Genomic DNA, 13,344 nt, shown 5'->3' with positions numbered 1-13,344 from the left:
ATCTGGATCTCTACAGGGGCAGAAGACACCAGTGGGCAGGTAAAGTGGAGTGGGAACAGCAGACTGATATCGGAAGATAAACAAAAGGGGGAGGGAGCCACCAGAGGCGACCAGTTGGAAAGTAATACCCCCAATACAAGCAAGAGTGCCCTGCATCTGGGGACCAGCATTAACTTGGAGACTGGTTGAAAGCACTCCAAAAGAGCAAAGTATCGTGGTGGGGGGGATATTGTGGGAATCGGGGCGGTTAGGGACAGGGGCTTAAGTCCCTGGTCCCAGGACCGCCTCCTCTTGTGCTGAGCCAGAAAGTGTGGTGGAGAAACCAGGTCTTGGTTCCTAAGCCACCAGCACACCCGAGAACGCGTGGGGTCTGGTTCCTGTGAGGGGCTGGGAGCCATGCCAGATGGCAGAATACGCAAGCCCTGCTATAGAGCCTGAGATGTGCATGCCCCTCATTCTCCCCTGAGAGAGGTACAAAGGCTTAGCTTGTGTCATTTGATATGCGCCATTGTTTCAGAGCCTAAGGCACGTGCACCAAACTCTCCTCCCAGAGAGGAGCGTGAAGGCCCAGCCTGATGCTTTTGGACCTGTGCCCCGTTCTCAGAGCCTGAAATGCGTGCGCGACCCACAGCCTCCTCTGAAAGAGGTGCATGCAAGCTGGGCGCTCTTAGACCCAGAAAGACCAGGCACTCCCAGCCTGGGCCAGTGGGAAAATCTCAGTGTGCGATCACTGCTTGGAACCTCTCTGGTGGTCTGGAGCTGCCCAGACAGCCGCCGCTGACATGACTTTGGGTACAAGCAAAAGATCCTGTGTCCCCAGGGACTGCGACTCAGAACCTGCTCTGCCAGCGGCCAAGGGGGAATTTATTTGGGCCCTGCAGCCAGACTGAGGCTTCTCTCTGAGAGGGAGGTCAGGGTGCAGTTTGTTTTCCTCTAAAACTACAAAAACCATCAAAAGCGGCCAAGGTGAGAGAAAAAAAAAAAAGTGAACAAACATAAAAACCGCCAGAGAACAAAAGCCTGAAAAAAACCAGTTCCCCCAGAACCCACCCCCTTGAGGGGGGCGGTAGGACTTAACTCAGGGAACATCATTAACTGAAAACCCACGTGGCAGGCCCCTCCCCCAAAAAACAAACCAAGAAAGGAAAAAAAAAAAAAAAGGATGACAAGAGAACAACCACCACTACTTCATAGGAAAACTTTTATTTTTTACTCGTTCCCACTGTTCTGGTTCTTTTTTTTTAATATATAGATAATTTTTTTAACCTATTTACCATCACAATGAGCTGTATAGTACATCAAATTCCATAATAATCTTCTAACCTGAACTTTTTGATAATACACCTATGTTTTTCTTTTGCATTTCTATTTTTTTTAATTTCATTTTTTAAAATTTTAGTTTCATTTAGTCTAGTTTATTCCTTTTTATTTTTATTTTCTAATATTCATATAGAGTTAAACTTCAAAGTAATCCCCTTTCCTCAATCAATACTACCCCTATAGGTAAACCAATTTTTAATCCCCCTTTATCTTAGGAAAGTTGAGTCCTTTAAAAAAGATATCAAGATACATCCAGGAAGAATCAAAACAACGTTCCTTGCCCACACTGAGAACTTATAACCACTCTCCCATCTTTTTCTTCCACCACTGTTTCTGTGTTTTTGTGTTTGTCTCGATAGTATATAAATCTTACACTTGGGGTTCTTTTTGACGAGGTTCTTCCTTTATTTGCATATATATTTTTTTCTCTTGTCATATACTTTTATCAGTCTTTTTATTTGTCTGTTTTTGTTTGTCTACTTCATAAATCTTACCTTGGGTCCCATCTGGGCTGAACCTTCTCTTTCATCTTCCCTTTCTTTCCTGTCTCTCTCTCTCTTTTTTTTCTTTTTCTTTTCTTTTGTCTCTCATTTGGGTGGGGAATCCTGATTGCTCAGAAGTGTTCCAGGGTGCGCCTTGACTGCACCACGGTCAATAAATCCAGCTACATCTGTTCAGTCATCTCTCACCAAAATGACTAGGAGAAGGAATGCCCAACAGAAGAAAAATACAGAGGATGGACCTTCTGCAACAAAGCTAATGGTTATCAGCATAGACAATATGTCAGAAAGAGAATTCAGGCTAACAATTATCCAAGCAATAGCTAGGTTGGAAAAAGCCATGGATGACCAAATGGAATTGATTAGGGCCGAGCTGAAAGCCACCAGAGATGATGTCCACAATGTTAGGGCAGAGCTAAAAGCTACCAGGGCTGATGTTCACAATGCTCTCAATGAGTTCCAATCCAATCTAAATTCTCTCAAAGCTAGGGTAACTGAGAGAGAAGATAGAATTAGTGATCTGGAGGACAAACAGAGAGAAAGGATTAGGAGGAAGCCTGGAACAAACAGCTTATAAACCATGAAAACAGAATCAGGGAAATAAATGATGCCATGAAAAGTTCCAACATCAGAATTATTGGAATCCCTGAAGGAGAGTGATTCTTGAGAGATACATTTTTATTGATATCGTGTTGCCTGTGAAGTCCTTGTTTCTATAGACTGTCTCTGTAAATTCCTGTTCTATGACACTCTTGGGTTCTTTCTTCTTTTATTAACCCCCATTAATATTTCTTGTGGTGCTGGCTTTGTGGTACATACTCTTTTAAACCTTGCTGTCTTGGAAGCTCTTTATCTTTCTCTTCATTCTGAATGTCAGCCTTGCTGGATAAACTTTTCTTGGATGCACATTCTTTTCTTTCAGTGCCATGAATACATATTGACAGCTCTTTCTGGCTTGCCAGGTTTCTGTACACAGGCCTGACATTATTCTGATGGGCCTTCCTCTGTATGTAAGGAATCTCTTTCCCTTAGCAGCTTTCAAGAGCTCCTGTCCACAATTATGATTCATCAGTTTCACAATCAGGTGTCATGTGGTCTTTCTAGATTGTGTGATCTTGGGGGCAAACCTTTCTGCCTCTAGGATACAAACACTGGTTCAATATCCCACATTGGGAATTTTTCATGGAGAATTTATTCAACTATATCTTCTAGTCTTCTTTATTTCTCCTCCCTCTCAGGGTTTCCAGTCATTCTGATATTGGAACTTTCCATGGCATTATTTATTTCCCTAATTCTGTTTTCATGGCTTTTAAGCTGTTTGTTCCAGGCCTCCTCCTGATCTTTTTTCTCTATCAGTTTGTCCTCTAGATTACTAATTCTATCTTCTGTCTCAGTTACCCTATCTGTAAGAAAATTTAGATTAGATTGGATCTCACTGATAGCATTTTAGCTTCTTCCATGTTGGCTTTCACTTCTTCCCTAATCTATTCCATGGTGTCATTAATGGTTTTCTCCAATCTAGCTTTTGCCTGGGTAATTGTTAGCATGAATTCCCTTTCCAATATAATGTTTATGTCCATATCCAATAGCTCTAATGGAGAGGGGATAGTCTCTGAATTTTTGCACTGTTGGGCCTCCCTCCTCCCAGTCATTTTGGTGAGAGTATGTGTAGCTGAATTTATTAACCGTGATCCAGGCAAGGTGCACCCTGGAATGCTTCTGAGCAATCAGGAGTCCCCACCGAAAAGAAGGAAAAAAGAAAAAAAAGAAAAAGAGAGATACAGGAAAAAAAAAAAGAAAAAAAAAGAGAATACCTAGCCAGAATGTGCCCCAAAGGTAAAATTTATAGAATATATAAAAAAATGGACAAACAAAAAGACCGACAAAAAGAAATGACAAGAAAAAGAAGAACATAGCCATAATGAACCCCAAGTATAAGATTTTTATACTATCAGAAGAAAAACAAATACACAGAAACACTGAGAGAAGAAAAAGATTGGAGGGTGATTATAAATCCTCAGTGTTTGTGAGGAAGGTTATTTTGATTCTTCCTGGGTGTATCTTGATATCTTTGTTAAAGGACTCAACTTTTCCAAGATAAAAGGGGGCTTAAAACTGGTGTATACATAGGGGTAGTATTGAATGGGGAAAGAGGATTACCTTCAATTTTATCTCAATATGAATATTAAAAAAATAGAAAATCATAAGAAAAACAGATATATGTATAAAAAAGTTCAAGTTATAAGGTCAATACAGAATTTTTTGTATTGAACCTCTCATTGTGATGTAAGTAGGTTATAAAAATTTCAAAAAATTAAAAAGAATGAGAATAGTGGGAATAAATTAAAAATGAAAATTGTATCACTACGTTTGTATCTTTAGGGTAAATACCCAATAGTGCAATTGCTGGGTCATAGGGCAGTTCTATTTTCAACATTTTGAGGAACCTCCATGCTGTTTATAGCAGCAATGTCCACAATAGCCAAACTATGGAAAGAACCTAGATGTCCATCAACAGATGAATGGATCAAGAAGATGTGGTATATATACACAATGGAATACTATGCAGCCATCAAAAGAAATGAAATCTTGCCATTTGCGACAACATGGATGGAACTAGAGTGTATCATGCTTAGCGAAATAAGTCAAGCAGAAAAAGACAACTATCATATGATCTCCCTGATATGAGGAAGTGGTGATGCAACATGGGAGCTTAAGTGGGTAGGAGAAGAATCAATGAAACAAGATGGGATTGGGAGGGAGACAAACCATAAGTGACTCTTAGTCTCACAAAACAAACTGAGGGTTGCTGGGGGGAGGGGGTTTGGGAGAAGGGGGTGGGATTATGGACATTGGGGAGGGTATGTGCTTTGGTGAGTGCTGTGAAGTGTGTAAACCTGGTGATTCACAGACCTGTACCCCTGGGGATAAAAATATATGTTTATAAAAAATAAAAAATTAAAAAAAAATGAAAATTGTATCTATGACATATGCAGGTTTTAGTCCAATACCAGGAACTTAATATTTTCTTTTTCCCTGATATTAGGGTTTTACAGTTTTATGGGGACCCTATGGTGGTTATCCTCTTGGTTTGTTTGTTTTTTTTTTTTTGTTTTTTTTTTTTTTGTTGTTGTTGTTGGATGGCTTTCTGGGAGAGGGGCCTGCTGCTAGTAATTGAGTCCTCCTGCCCCCTATCAATCAAGGGGCTGGGCTCTGAGGAAACTGGTTTTTCAGGCTTTTGTTCTCCGGAGGCCCCCCCCACCATTGGTAGCTTTTGGTGGTTCTTTGGCGGTTTAGAGGAAAGCAAACTGCCCCCAGACCTCTGTCTCAGAGGTAAGCCTCAGTCTGTTCCCCTCTGGGTGGTCCAGAGCACACAGACTCCCCCTCTGGCACCTCCCACTGGCAAAGCATGTCCCCAGCCACAGTCTTAGGGGTCACAGGAGCTATTGCTTATCTCTACCGGTGCTACTAAAACCTCAGAGAATCTTAATCCAGAAAGCCCACTCTCCAGTGCTTGCCTTTGCCACAGCAGTCTGGGCAGGTCCAGACTACTGGAAAGAACTCAACCAGAGATAGCACACTGAGATTTTCACGTTTTCTGGGCTGGGAGTGTTCAGACTCTTGCTGGTCCTAGAGAGCACTGGCTAACGCCCAGACGGACCTCTCTCAGGGGAGGGTGTGGAGCGCAACTCAGACCCCAGTTGTGCATCGTGCATTCAGAGTGCAAAAGACAGTGGTTTTAGAGAGCGCCACCCAGACACTCTCATGTGCACCTGAACCTCAGGTACCAAGGCCTGGATGCATTGCTGCACTCTCTCTGGCACAGTGCTGGCAGTGGCTGTCCTGGGTCTATGGGCTTAAGCCCGTGCCAATAACTGCCCTATTCCACCAATTTCCCCTTAAGATCTTTTGCTGTTTTAGAGTTCTTTGAACCAGACTCCAAGTTAATGCTAGTCCCCAGTCACAGGGAACTCTTGTATTGGGGTATTACTTTCCAATGGGTTGCTTCTGGTGCCTCCCGACCCTTCTGTTTATCCTCTGATATCAGTCCGAGCATTCCCACTCCACTTTACCTATCCACTGATGTCTGCTATCCCAGTAGAGATCAGGAAGTGTATAATCCTACACCATAGGCTGATTTCATGGGTGTTCAGAGTGTTTTGGTAGATAATCAGCTCACTTTAGAGGACTGATTGAAACAGCATCTCCTACTTCTCCACCATCTTGCCCCCCTCTAGAGCATGTTGTTCTGCCACAAATCTATCTTCCCTAGTAGTTTAAGCACTTTTTCCCTTGCTCCTTTCAAGATTCTTTCCTTGTTTATTTTGTGAATTTGACTATGATATACCTTGGCAATGGTCAACTTTTTTTTTTTTTAAATTTAAGGGAGTTGTCTGTGCTTCTTGGATTTTGATATCTGTATCCTTCCCCAGATTAGGGACGTTTTCAGCTATAGTTTGCTCAAATATATCTTCTGCCATTTTTGCTCTCTCTGCATCATCTGTACTACTGTGATACAAATTTTATTGTTTTTATAAGTCACTGATTTCCCTAAGTCTATCTTAATGATCCATTACCTTTCTTTTCCTCTTTTTTTCAACTTCATTCTTTTCCATAATTTTATCTTCTATATCACTGATTTCATCCTCTGTTTCATTCATCCTCATTTTTATGGCCTTCACTTGTTTTTGCATCTCAGTTATAGTATTTTTAATTTCAGCCTGACTAGATTTTAGTTCTTTAGTGTCTTGCTTTTTTTTCAAGCCCAGCTAGTTTCCTTATAATTTTTTTTTCATCATTAGGAGAGAGTTTTATTTTAAAAGTGTCATCTTAAACTGCAAGGATGTCCGTTAAACATCACAATTAAACATGCCAAAGGAGAAGCCATGTTGTCAAAATGCCCACTTAACTCACCCAAACATCTGAAACCCACCCTTTGCTGACCTTATATAACCCCATTTTTTTAAGTTTTTTTTTCTTTTTTTTAAACAAGAGAAAGTAGACAGGTACATGTTGGTAAATGCTAACTGTCCATATTCACATAGAGACACAGTGTAATCTCTGATCCCAATATACAGAGAAAGGAGGAAAAAAGCTAGAATTCTATGCACTACTACACAGGGGCCTAGCACCCTCCAGCTTCCAGCAGAGCTAAGGGAGCAGAAGGTTTTTCTTTTTTCCCACAGAGCGCGGTGGTGTTGATTCCATAAAGTTTTTGTTTTTGTTGTGACAGGAAGGGACAAAAATGAATTTGGAACAAAAAGGGGTAGAGATTCTTTTCCCACTGTATTCTGCTCAAGGTATTTCCCCCCAAAATAAGTTGAGAACCATGGTATAAAGGGAGAGAAAAAGGAGACTTCAAAAAACAGGGCGAATGAGCACAAGAGGAGAAAAGAAAAAGAAAAAGAAAAAGAAAAAAAAGAAAGACGGCAACTTGCTCCCAGGGACTGAAGAAAATCAAAAAAGGAAGGTTGGAATCCATCAGTGTTCCATTAGTCATCTTCCCCTTCATCCTCCTCTCCTTCCTCCCCCTCATCATCATCTTCATCTTCTTCACCTTCATCCTCATCTCCTTCTTCATCAATATCTTCCAATCCTTCTTCTTCTTCATCATCATCATCATCCTCTTCTCCTTCCCCTTCTTCGTCATCCATATCGGGAACCAAGTAGTACTGTAATGGATTTGGCCAAATATCATCTTTGATGACTTCTCCTAACTCATCTGCACCTGCATCAGAATGGTCAGTAAACCAGGTGAAGAAGCTCTCTGGTTCCTCATGCTGTCTCTTCCTGCTGGTTTTATTCTGTGTTTGACTTGAACGTTTCACAGCATGGCCCCCAAATGCCAGTCTTCGCTCCCGCCTCAAATGAACAAACCGAGACAGCCCCCTGCCCCCAAGCCAGGGCAGACGTCAACATCCCAGCACTTGCATAGAGGAGAAAAAGAACAGCAAGAAGCAATTGAACATATTGATGAAGTACAAAATGAAATAGACTTAATGAACAAGCCAGTGAGGAGATTTTGAAAGTAGAACAGAAATATAACAAACTCCGCCAACCATTTTTTCAGAAGAGGTCGGAATTGATCGCCAAAATCCCCAATTTTGGGGTAACAACATTTGTCAACCATCCACAAGTGTCTGCACTGCTTGGGGAGGAGGATGAAGAGGTGCTGCATTATTTGACAAGAGTTGAAGTGACAGAATTTGAAGATATTAAATCAGGTTACAGAATAGATTTTTATTTTGATGAAAACCCTTACTTCAAAAATAAAGTTCTCTCCAAAGAATTTCATCTGAATGAGAGTGGTGATCCATCTTCAAAGTCCACTGAAATCAAATGGAAATCTGGAAAGGATTTGACGAAACGTTCAAGTCCTTATAAATTTTTTAAATTTTAGTTCAAACATCTCTCATCTGTATTGATTAAATCCTTGGCCATGAGTTCTATTTCCTGTTCTTCATTTTAGGGTGAATTTCTTTGTCTTGTCATTTTGTCCAGAAAAGAAAAAGAAAAACAAACAAACAAAAAGAAAAAAGAAAAACTAGATCCTGTGTGTTTCGGTTTGCTTATTAAAAGAAGATAGATCCAAAAAGGAAACAAAATGAAATGAAAAAATATATAAAAAGATATGTAAAAATAAAAATTAAAAATAACATTAAAAAAGAAAAAGAATTAAAAATACTTTTAAATAAAGTATTAACCATAAAATAAAAATAAAAGTAAAAAGGAAGCTAGATCTAGTTGGTTTGTATGAGTTTTTGTGCTGGTCTTCTGGGGGTGGGGCTCGTCGCACCGATTATCAGGGGAATTTGCCCTACTGGAGATGCACCTGCAGGGCACAGGGGGCAGGACTTAGTCCAAGCATATCTGCCTCCACTGGGTGATGCTATTTTGCTCCCTGATGTCTTTTAGGGTTGATGGGTGAGATAAAAATGGCAATACCCACCTCTCCAGTCCTGGGGCTGAAAGTCTCCACCCCCCCATTCTTAAGGAAACCCTCACAGAAGAGTAATCAACCACTCCACATGTGTCTCCACCTTCCACCAGATCCCTGCCTTTACCTGCCTGTGTCCAAGCTGTTCTGTTTCAGGTGTGTGACTGGTTTCAAAACTCCAAATTTTAGGCACTCCCACAGTGGGAGGACCTGCACTGATCTACTGGGGGAGAGTCTCAGCATACTTTTTCTGTTTGCCATCTTCTGCCAGGATATTGGTCACACAACCATTCAGTGGTTTGGAGTTTATGTCAAAGTGGAGTATAGAGCTGGACCCCAGGCTTCCTGTCCTCTGCTGGAAACCTGCTCCTATGCCTGAGGACATTGGTGTCACCTGTTCTTCTAGTAAAGCAAGGGATCCTAAGAGGATCAGGTCCACTCCTAGGTCTGTGCTCTGCTTCCCCACCTGTGCTTCTTTAAGTCAGGCATGACTCTCATGATGGTGGACTTCTAAAATTTCAGATTTTGAGCACTGATTCTTATAATACTTTGTGGTAGTGTCCAAAAGCAGGACTCCCTCCTCTCCACAGTACCCACAGCTATATCTCCCTCAGATCAACTTTCCACACCTCCTACCTTCCAGAAGGTGGTTGTTTTTCTACTTATAGACTTTTAGCTTTGTTCTCTAAGAAGCTGGATTGTTTTTCTGGGTGTTCAGAATGATTTGATAATTATTCAGCTGTGTTTGAGGGATGAAGCGAGGTTAGGGTCCCCCTACTCCACTGCCATCTTAATTCCTCCCAACAAATGCAATTTCTAAAGGTGAGGATTGTGCTCCACTTCCATTTATCAAAAGTCCAAATCTAGTTGCCTTTACTTTGATGTGAACACACAGAGGTGGGTTTGAATTCTAGAAGTATTATTTCTTAGCTCTGTGTTCTTGGGAAGACTACTCAAAAGTTCTGAGTCTCAGTTTCCTCATTTGCAAAATTGGGAAATAGTTACTTCTTGGGACTATGATAAATATTAAGACAAAATATAAGGACCTGGTACATATTAAGTACTTCATAACTGTGTATCCCCTTCTCTTTCCATCAGAGCCAAAGAGTGGTGGAGACTTTAGTATATATTAGTCCTGGGAGGTCTCAAAAATCAAGTGTGTAAACCTGGTGATTCACAGACCTGTACCCCTGGGGATAAAAATATATGTTTATAAAAAATAAAAAATAATTTAAAAAAAAAAATCAGCCTGTATCAAAGAGGTATATGCTCTTGAGCATCCATATAGGTTCCTGTTACTAGAGTGAAACAAGAGAGGCTACTGAGGAATGGCAGTGGTCTAGGATTTTGGCTACTGTTTTGTAGGCATTGGAATCATTTTCCTTACCACAAAACCTTCTTTTACCTCACTTTATACTTGGAAAACCTCAACTAAGCTGTTACTTCTAGAAACCCACTGTGATTTTGTTGGAGGGTTGTATCTTTTTAAGATGTCATTTTGTGGTTTTGTGGTGTAATTCTTATATGTTATAGAAAGAGTTTTTGATAAGCTCCATGAAATTTTTATTATTTGAGAAACCCATGATGGACAGGGAATCAAGAGACCTGGATTCTGGTCCCAGCTCTGATACTGACAGGCTGTATGAACTTAGGCTTCATTTTCCTAGTGGGTAAAATAACAATATCTAACATTTATTGAACTATTACTATGTGTCAGACTCTATTCTCATTGTTTTACTGAAATATTACATATGTGTATGATTATTTAACACACAACAGTACTACTGTCCTTATTTTAAAGATAAAGAAATGAAGACCCAGGAAGCTTAAGTAACTTTCTCAGAGCCATAAAATGAAACAGATGGACTGTGTCTTAAAAGCATGTGCTCTTAACCCCTGAACTCTACTGCTTTAATAGAATGAGAAGATCAGATTATACCAGCATTTTCTACACCTTGTTCCTGCTAACCTGTCCATAAGATAAGTTGTTTTATAAAAAAGAAAAAAAAGATCTTCCACTTAAGAATAAAATATATAAGTTGTTTAAAACAACAAAAAATGGTTCTAAGGTAGTATATGTTGATACTACGAACATTGTGGAGATTCATAGTGAATTTTCATCTATTTAAGTCTCTGAGAAACCCTGCAACAAAGAGACTTGCTTATATTTGTTTAGCCCAATGTTTCCCTAACCTGACCACGTATGTATGGATACCTATTAATGTCTGGTGGACTAGGGTTCATAGAACATAATTTGAGAAATGCTGATGTCAATTGGGAAAGTTAATTCTAACTCTGAAGTGTTTCCAACACTTAATAAAGATAGATGTGTGGACTGTGAAATGCAACATTCCTTTCTGAGTCTTGAATTTGCTTTAATTGGAGGGGTGATGAAAAATGGGGTGTAAAAAATAGGACATAATTCAAGACTATTCTGGGTTGCTTTTTAAATGCTTGCTTCAAATAACTTTGTACATGTTGACAAAAAAGACTTCATTTGCCCTTCACCTTTTCCTTTCCTCTCTCCTGCTGTGTTACATATTTTCACTTATTACTTTAAAGAAGAGACCTAAATCAGAGATGCTTGTTATGAAAGTAGGAGAAAGCCTTTTTAATCCATGCAAAGCACAGCAGTTGTTTTCATGACAAATGCTGTCTGCTGTCAGAGGTGATGCCACATGGGGCAGGGCTTATGTGAAACACGTACAATTGATAGATAGCACATTGTTGGTCCTCCTGAAACCAGATGTCTCATCTTTTATTTATTTTTTGCAGTGTATCCAAGTCATTACAAATAGTTGTGGCAAACTAGGAGAGTAAATAAATTCAGAGGTCTCTAAAGTGCAACTGATTTCTTCCCTTCCTAGGAGGGAAGTGTAAAAAAACAACATGGTTTATGATCCACAGCTTCTCCAAGAGCAAAGATCTTATAAATGTCAGAGTGCTCTGTCTATAGCCCAAGAGTGCAAAACTAACAAAACATTTGGGTGGTCTGTCTGGAAAATAGAGTCTGTATAGTACTTAGTGGTGGTTAGTGTCTTTTCTCCCCCTTTCTCTCTATCTCCTCCTCATCTCTCTCCTCTTTCCTCTCCCTCCCTCTTTTTCCTTTTCCCCCCTTTCTCCTCCTTTTTTCTCCCTTTTTCTTCTTCTCTCTCCCTTTTCCACATTTGCTTTCTCTCTCCCTATCTCTTTTTCTTTCCCCCCTCACACACACACATAGTATGGGACCCAGGTTTCTGTGGAATAAAAGCATGCTAAGCAGAGGAACCTTCTTACCATGCTGTCTCAGAACCGAGAGGACTCTGGTGCCCATGAGTAGAGAAGGGGGAGGATCTGGATAATTGCAGATCTTCTAGAAGGTTCTATAGATACAGGTTCCCTGCAATGTGGAGACCTATAGGAAATCAATATCAACAGTTTCCATTTCTTCCAATGCTTCCTTAGGGGACACCCACCAAGAAGCATATAGCACTCTTCATTCATGGACATTGTAGCCTTTTGTTAGGCAGTAACTTGTGACTTAGCAGGAACTTCTCGAGTGGCTAATTTTTTCTCTTATTGAAAACCTCCTACTGTACAAGCCAAATATGCTTTATAGTTTCAATTTCTACTCCTCACTTCTTGTCCATTCTTTTCCTGAAGTGTGACTTCTTTTCCTCAGTGTGAGAAAATGAGCCCTTATTACAATTGGCACTGATTTCTTCTATTAACCTAATCACAATATGTCCTTCTGGAGACAACAAGCCTACTTTCTTTTTAACTTTCAGTTGGCTGAAGCTATCACATGCTTTTACCAAACTGTTCTCACCAAGTTACATAGCCTCTTGTGTACAGATTAAAGGAAATGGTATGTACTTGTCTCTTACAGCATTCCTTTGCTGTCTTCCCCATAAACATTTTCTACTCCTTTATTCCTACCCCTCTTGTTCTATGCCTGAAGATTACTATGGATTCTTCCCCCCCCCTCTTTTTAGTCTATTTGAGCTGCTATAACAAAATACTGGAGACTGGGTGGATTATAAACAAGAGAAATTTATTTGTCACAGTGCTAGAGGCTGATAGTCTAAGATTAGGTGGCTATTACAGTTGGGTTCTGATATAGTCCCTCTTCTGGGGTGCAGACTGCCAACTTCACACTGTGCCTTCACAAGGTGATGGGGGCAAGGAATATCTCTTGAGCCTCTTTCATAAGGACACTAATTCTATTTATGAAGACCATGACCTTAAGACCTAAATCATCCCCCAAAATTCCCACCAGAAATACCATCACATTAGGCATTAGGTTTTCAACATATGAAATTTGGGGAGAACACAAACATTCCGAGTGTAGCATCTCCACTTGGGTTTTTGGCCTTAAAATTTCTCCTGGGTTTTAACAAATCTTTTTCATTTGTCTTACACTGGACCTTCAGAATCTGGCTTTTCACTTAACTATTTATTCCTTCTCTAGTCTTGTCCCACCTCCCTCCTTTTTGTAGTCTCCCTCCCTATTTTAATTGGACACTTCTTTTTTTTTTTTTTTTTTTTTTTTTTTTTTTTTTTTTTTTTTTAATTTTTTTATTTTTATAAACATATATTTTTATCCCC

At 40.0% G+C, this 13,344-nt stretch overlaps 1 pseudogene; it reads left to right on the top strand.

Moving 5' to 3' along the window:
- The first annotated feature begins 7,651 nt into the window (after nucleotides 1-7,651).
- Nucleotides 7,652-8,220, top strand: LOC123391595 (annotated as a pseudogene).
- The last annotated feature ends 5,124 nt before the right edge of the window (nucleotides 8,221-13,344 follow it).

The sequence above is a fragment of the Mustela putorius genome, unplaced genomic scaffold (assembly GCF_011764305.1).
Source record: "Mustela putorius furo isolate JIRA1106 unplaced genomic scaffold, ASM1176430v1.1 tig00000250_pilon_pilon_pilon, whole genome shotgun sequence".
Lineage (NCBI taxonomy): Eukaryota > Metazoa > Chordata > Mammalia > Carnivora > Mustelidae > Mustela > Mustela putorius.
Note: the sequence above shows the minus strand (reverse complement) of the source record. Positions and strands in the feature narration are given on the sequence as shown.